Genomic DNA, 6,545 nt, shown 5'->3' with positions numbered 1-6,545 from the left:
AGTATAATGAGCACCTGTCTTGTTTTTTTTACTTTGTATGCTGCTTCGGTTTTGCATCAATTCTTGGGTTTGTGATTTCAAATATTTTCCAACCCTTTTTCATGATTTACCCGCAGCCAAACAGATCAAGCAGCTCTTGATCAAAACTACCAAATTTAGTTTTCTGTGGATTTTAGACTGAACGTTGACCAACATTAAGTTATTGATTAATTCAAAATTTCAATATTTGGATGCTTTTGGTAAGTCAGGGTGTCCGCGGGGTCAAAGTATTAAAAGTTGATAAATCAATTTAGCGAAAATGAAGGCTATTAAAAAGTATTAAACTGCATTTTCCAAGGTATTACATTTTGTAGCTTGTTTTCAATAAGTATATAAATTGTCCAAAGAGGTTGTATTCTAGTGTTTGCCTGAATGTAATCATTGCGTAGGTGTGTAGTGTGATTCTGTGTAGTTTATTTATGGCATCCCGTTGGATTTGACGTCATCTGAACAGGACATCGCACGCTCACTGCTTTATGGCGCGCGAAGGTCCGTTTACGCCGGCCCGGTTGTTAAACAACATCGTTATGGGGAAATGCAAGTTTGCGTCCAAATGGTTTGAAGATAAGGAGGAATTATGATTTCTGTGCGCGCCCCCCACTTTGGGAACCACTACTGTGTTGGCATAGTACAAGCGTTTTACGACCACTTGGAGTGGCAGAACTTAGACCTTTTACAGTTTTTCGTTCAAACTGTTCACCCTGTTACAATTCCATCCATTTCTCCATCACCTTTGCTAACTGTTAAAGCTGTGTTTCTGTCACTTTTAGCTAGCAGTTAAATAATTTGTTACCTCTTGCTAATGATTACTTTTAAGGAAATATTTTTGACCCATTTATCAAGTAGCCCATTTTTAAAGTTGTTGTTACAACTACATTTATTCATTGCTATGCTAACACTTTTAGCCATCGAGCCATTACCTTTAGCCCAGTGTTCCCAACATCTATTCGTTGCTCTCAGCTAACTGTTTCCCATGTGTATCTGTTGCAGTTAGCTAACTATTTCATGTATATGTTTTCATTGCTTTTAGCTCAGGCAACTGTTAGATTTCACCCCTTTATCAGTTACATTAAGCTGTTACATTCAGCTAGCATTTTCAACCATTTATCCATTACCCTTAGCTTAAAATGTCAACTGTTTATATAAGTAATCTTGGTCTTATCATGTTTCAACAATTTATCTTACTTCTAACCAACCATTTCATAATTTACCCAGTTCCTCAAGCTAACAGTTTAATCTGTTTATCCATTACTTTTAGCCAATACTTTTTTTTGTGTTGATTTATCCACATGCTTTTACATTTTTCCATAACCTTTAGCCAAGTAATTCAACCATATAAGCTATCCGTTATGTTTAGCTACTTATTTCTACCCTTCATCGTACTTTTATCTAACTGTTTCCACCATTTATCCATTGCTTCAACCAAGCTACTACAGTACCACAGTATTTAAGGCTTTTAGACAAACAAATGTACTTATAAACGTCAACCAGTCAATCACAGTGGAAGGGATTTGCCTCTAGGTGTATTTTATCAACTGACTCAAATTGATGGTATGTATTGTCGGCTTATTGTAGCTTGCAGCTCAGCCCACCAATTACTTAACACAAATGTGTGGATTTAACTTATAATCAAATCATATTTTCAAATTAGTCAAGCTGTCCTGCATTTTTCCACTTACAGCAGTAGTAGTTTTGAGAATAATGTTTGTTGGTATGATTAAGCTGTCACATGCTCATTTCAAATGAAAATCAAACCAGTCTTTTTTTGCTGAACCTTAAGTGATCCAGTTTAAAACATTTAAATCTTCAAAAGGAAACCAAATTAGTTTTTTTAAAGGAGCTTTGTTTTCCCCCTACTCCTATCAAATGGCCCCCACTTGGCCTCTTGAGTTTCATGCGGATATATTTTTTGCCTGGACACAAAGAGATGGAGGGATTAAGGACATTGAGAAACCTTTCAGAAACCACGGCTCCCTGGAGAGGAGGGAGGCTGAGAGACCAGAAAGTGGATGGGAAAAAAGGAAAAAAGCATTAAAAAAAAACCCTAGGAAGTGAGAAAGATAATTGGTCCCTTAACCTTCTGGTTTCAAGTGAGAGAGCCTGCATTGGAATAAATGCTGCTCCAAAAACAAATAAATATATAATAAAAACAAAGTGTTTTCGCTTTTAATAAGTGAGCAAATCTGCCAATACAACAAGTACAAAATGGCTTGGTAAGATTTCTTGAAGTAAAGATGGGATAATTAGATAAATGAGATCTTGTATTTAGCTGGGAAAACTTATTTTGAACTATATTTGACCAGAAGTGGGGAATTTGTAACAAAAAAAGACAGAAACGCTTAGACATTTTCTGTTTTCTGATGTTAGTTGGAGATTTTCCTACAAGAAGATGTTTTTAAGAGACTTTGACTTCTTAAGATGCCTTGTCTAAAAGCAGGACTTAAGTTATTAAGTCTTATATCAAGTGTAAAGACATATTCTGACTAGAAATTTGACAAATATACTTGGCAAGATTTTAAATGTTTGCAGTGTGCTTTCATTCAGCAACACAGCAAACACACAGTCCGCCTCCTTCTCACACGGACACGCTGCTACTCAAAGTGCCTCCGGTCTCTTTTATTGACTTCATGTTTGATATGATATCGCTTTCTCTCCTTAGGGAACATCTTCGTCTGTTCCCCCTCTACTTTTCCTCTCTTCCATCTTGACAGCATTCCCTTGTGAGACACTTCACGGACACCTCAACTGAAGAGGGACTCAGAAGTCAGCAAGGAGAAAGGAAATCTTATTTGCTGTAAATCTCCTTATTTAAGAACATTTGAGAAAAAAGCTCTTTTAAGTGATAATGACTTCTCTAAAAGCATGAGCTGAGTCTTTGAAAATGCACTAATACAACAAAGCCAGGGTTTAAAATGCAATTATTTTTGCATCGTCCACATTTGATTAAGCTCTTTTTAACATTTTGGATATTGTGTGTTTTTTTTACTGCCAACATTCTGGGATAATTTGATATTAACACATTAAAGAATGTGTCAAAAATATGAAGACTAACATATGCAGGGCTAAATGGCTGCAATTATGTCATGTATTTATTTTTATATATTTGTTGATGTTTTTTTTCCTTTATTACCTCCCCCTCATTTTATATACTGCCTCCTTATCTCAGCTATTTTCATTTCTATTTAAATCCACACATTTGCTCACAAAACAAACAGTCTTCAAATGAAGGTATACAGAAATGCCTCTCATAATTTCCCTTTCTTTTCCCTTCTTATTTCATTTGATAATTAATAAAGTAAATTAGTATTTGTGTGTCAATTAGCATGAGCCTTAATTGTATCCTTGAGCCAGACAAAGTAACCAGCTTGGGAGGAATATATTTTAATGAAGTGTAATGACTTTTTACTATAATATATTTATAAAAGTGGGTGCATATATCTGTCTGCCATGAAGTTCAAAGTTAGATTTAAGAGGTGAATATTGTACTTTTTGACAGCTAGAAGTTTGTTAGGGTTAGGCTTCAGATAATTCAACAATTCAAAATGGTAAATTATGAGGTTTTGATGCCATAAAGTACATTTAGCCACAAATTAGCCATATATTTTCCAAATACACCCGCATTATGAATCTATTATTATCCAATAGTAATATTATAAAATGTGAATATCAGTATTTTCACTTAAGTTTATTCTGATGCTTAACATAGTAAGAATTTTAATGTAAGAGTTCACAACAATAAAGTTATATTTTTTATTTAAATAAAACATCTAATGACTTCTTCCGCATCTCAATCAAATCTGTTTCAAGCTTTTCCACAGAGACACACACACACACACTTTGTGAATGTCTCTCTCACACACACTCAGAGCTCCTCTTGCACAGCGTCATTGAATGTTGCAGCAGTAAAAAAAAAGCCAGCGCCTCGCTAAAGCCTTGATCCCTCTTACTTCTAACAGGATTTGACCTGTAAGTCCCGGAGCATGACCTTCATCTGCTGCAACACCATCATCCTGTTTAACATACACTCTCACTATTGTCCTCTAGACACACACACATTTACAGACCCCGATACACACACACACACACACACACACACACACACACACACACACACACACACACTGATTTCAGGTCCCGAAACCATTCCTAGAACACCTTCCCATCCTCCCACACTCACATGCACCCACTGCATGATGTAACACCGCCTAATTTTACGCATAACACAACCTGATGGATCCAGCTAAATGTAAAAAAATAAACACCTGACTTAACAGGGAGGAAGGGGGGGGGGGGAGAGACTTGCTGCGAGAGGATGATACGACTGAGTGAGTGAGAAAGAGAGATGAAGGGGGGGAAAGAGAGAGGATGCAATGAGATGAAGGAGAGGAGAGATTGAGCAGAGGGCTAAGCACCAGATTAAACTCCGGGGTCGTCAGCTGTAAAACAAACAGTCCTTTTAGCGGGGATCTAATCCAGACTTAACCCCCCCACTTTCCTCACACACACACACACACACGCACACGTGCACACACACACACACACACACACACACACACACACACACACACACACACACACACACACACACACACTCTCAGAGGAGATAATGCAACGAGAGGACACGAAAGAGGGTGACAATCTTGGTGGAAAGCAAATTCCCATCTCCCTAAATTGCCCCTCAGGGATTGTGCAGTCTGATTATGCCCAGGCAGAAGTCCTTCATTACATTAGTTTTTTCCCCCCCTTTTGTTTGTGATAGACTAGACTAATATCTGGAACGCTGCAGAGTACATATGGCAAAGGTTTGCTTCTTACAATATGTGTTTGTATTAAATCTTAACAGTAATATTCCCCTGCCTATACGCCGCTCGCGTTCTTCCGTCATCGGGCTCTGGATGCTGCCTGGGCGGCTCCATCAGTCCGAAGGCTCAATTTCCAAACTGTCAGCTTTTATACTCTGTGTGAGTCCTCTTCCTTTGTTGCGTGTGTGTGTGTGTGTGTGTGTGTGTGTGTGTGTGTGTGTGTGTGTGTGGTTGAGTGTTTGTGTTGAGTGTGTGCACAAAGATATGTCTGAATAAACCCATGAGCTGCAGCAGTGGATCTTTTTATTTTATAACTGTGTGTCCTTATACTTCCATCCCTTAGAGCAGGGGTTTTCAAAGTGTGGAAAGGCGAGCCTCCCCTCAGAGAACATAAGAACAGCCGCGCCCCCCCCGACCCAATTATCATTGCTATTATTATTATTATTATTATTATTATTATTATTATTATTATTATTGTTGTTGTTGCTATAATGCAGGGTATTGAATTGCATTTCAAAGAGGTCCAGGAAGAGAACATGTCATTAAAGCTGTTTTTGCTGTCTACCTTTCTCTTTTTTGAGCACGCCTTTTGAAATGACTCACTGCTGTTTCTCTTCTTGTCTCGTCTCTGTGTTTGAATCCATCGTGCTGACTCACCGCCTGCACCGATTTGATTGGCTGAGTTGCGTCACCTCCTTAAAACATTAAACAACAACTTTTTAAAACATTTTTATGATGATGCGGGGATGCAATGTAGACAGGAATAAACGCAGATCGTCCTCTGGCTGCAGCCTTGACCGGTACTTGCTTTTGATCAAAGCAAGTATTATTAAAATTAAAATAAATGGCGGTGTCATGTAGGCTATGTGATTCGGTGATTCTCCAGAACACACAGATGGCCAGTCCGGCCCTACCATGACCGGTCCATGAAAATCCTAGCTTCAAATAATCGTGGTCATACTTCCTCCGTTTTCTGCCAGACGCTGTCTCCTCTCTCACTTTAGGTAACCTCACTAAAAATCGATCCATGCTGCTGCTCGCATAAAGTTAGCTGAAGTGAACTAGCCTAGCTAGATTTCACTGTTTCTCGGTTTTTTTTTTACACGCTGCGCCTCCCCTGAAGCTCTCTGGGGGCTTAAGTATGTAATGAAATGACATATCAAGCCCATACAAGATCCATATTCTGGAGCTTTTTACAGTATCACAAAAAGAGGTGCTGCAGCACAGGCAGTATGAGGGAAATAAAGAGCTTTTTGAACATTAAAGCATGGAGACATGTCCCAGTAGAAGCACTAAACTAACCCTAACCCTAATAAATATGAACCTGAAATTAGCATAAGGGCCCCTAATAACCTTTAAGACTTGATTTAGTCTCATGTCAAGATAAGGGTTGTTCTGATGGTTCGTTACTAAAATTCAGTTTATTGCAAGTTTAGTTAACTAGTTTTGTAAAGCTGTATGTTTGAATCCATGGCTGTGAAAATCAAGCACTGATATCTTATATGTATCTGACATAAGGGAAGAAGGTTGACCCTAATGGATTACATAGCTCTAGTTAGTCCCAAGACAAGAATGTAAACCAAAAAACATCCTCAATAATATAACTTTACAATGTTATAAATTGGCTATAATGTGCAACATCAATGCCACGGTCTATTAAAAAAAATTGGTACCACTTTACAATAAGACTACCCTTATAAAGGG

General features: G+C 38.1%; 1 long non-coding RNA gene across 1 annotated transcript in view; it reads right to left on the bottom strand.

Annotated features, from left to right (window-relative positions):
• The window catches only part of LOC307020224, a 411,310-nt gene that overhangs the window by 4,196 nt on the left and 400,569 nt on the right, over positions 1-6,545 (bottom strand). The window lies entirely within an intron of this gene.

The sequence above is a fragment of the Notothenia rossii genome, assembly GCF_949606895.1.
Source record: "Notothenia rossii genome assembly, chromosome: 9".
Classification (NCBI taxonomy): Eukaryota; Metazoa; Chordata; class Actinopteri; order Perciformes; family Nototheniidae; genus Notothenia; species Notothenia rossii.
The sequence above is the reverse complement of the archived record's forward strand: the minus strand, read 5'-3'. Positions and strand labels throughout refer to the sequence as shown.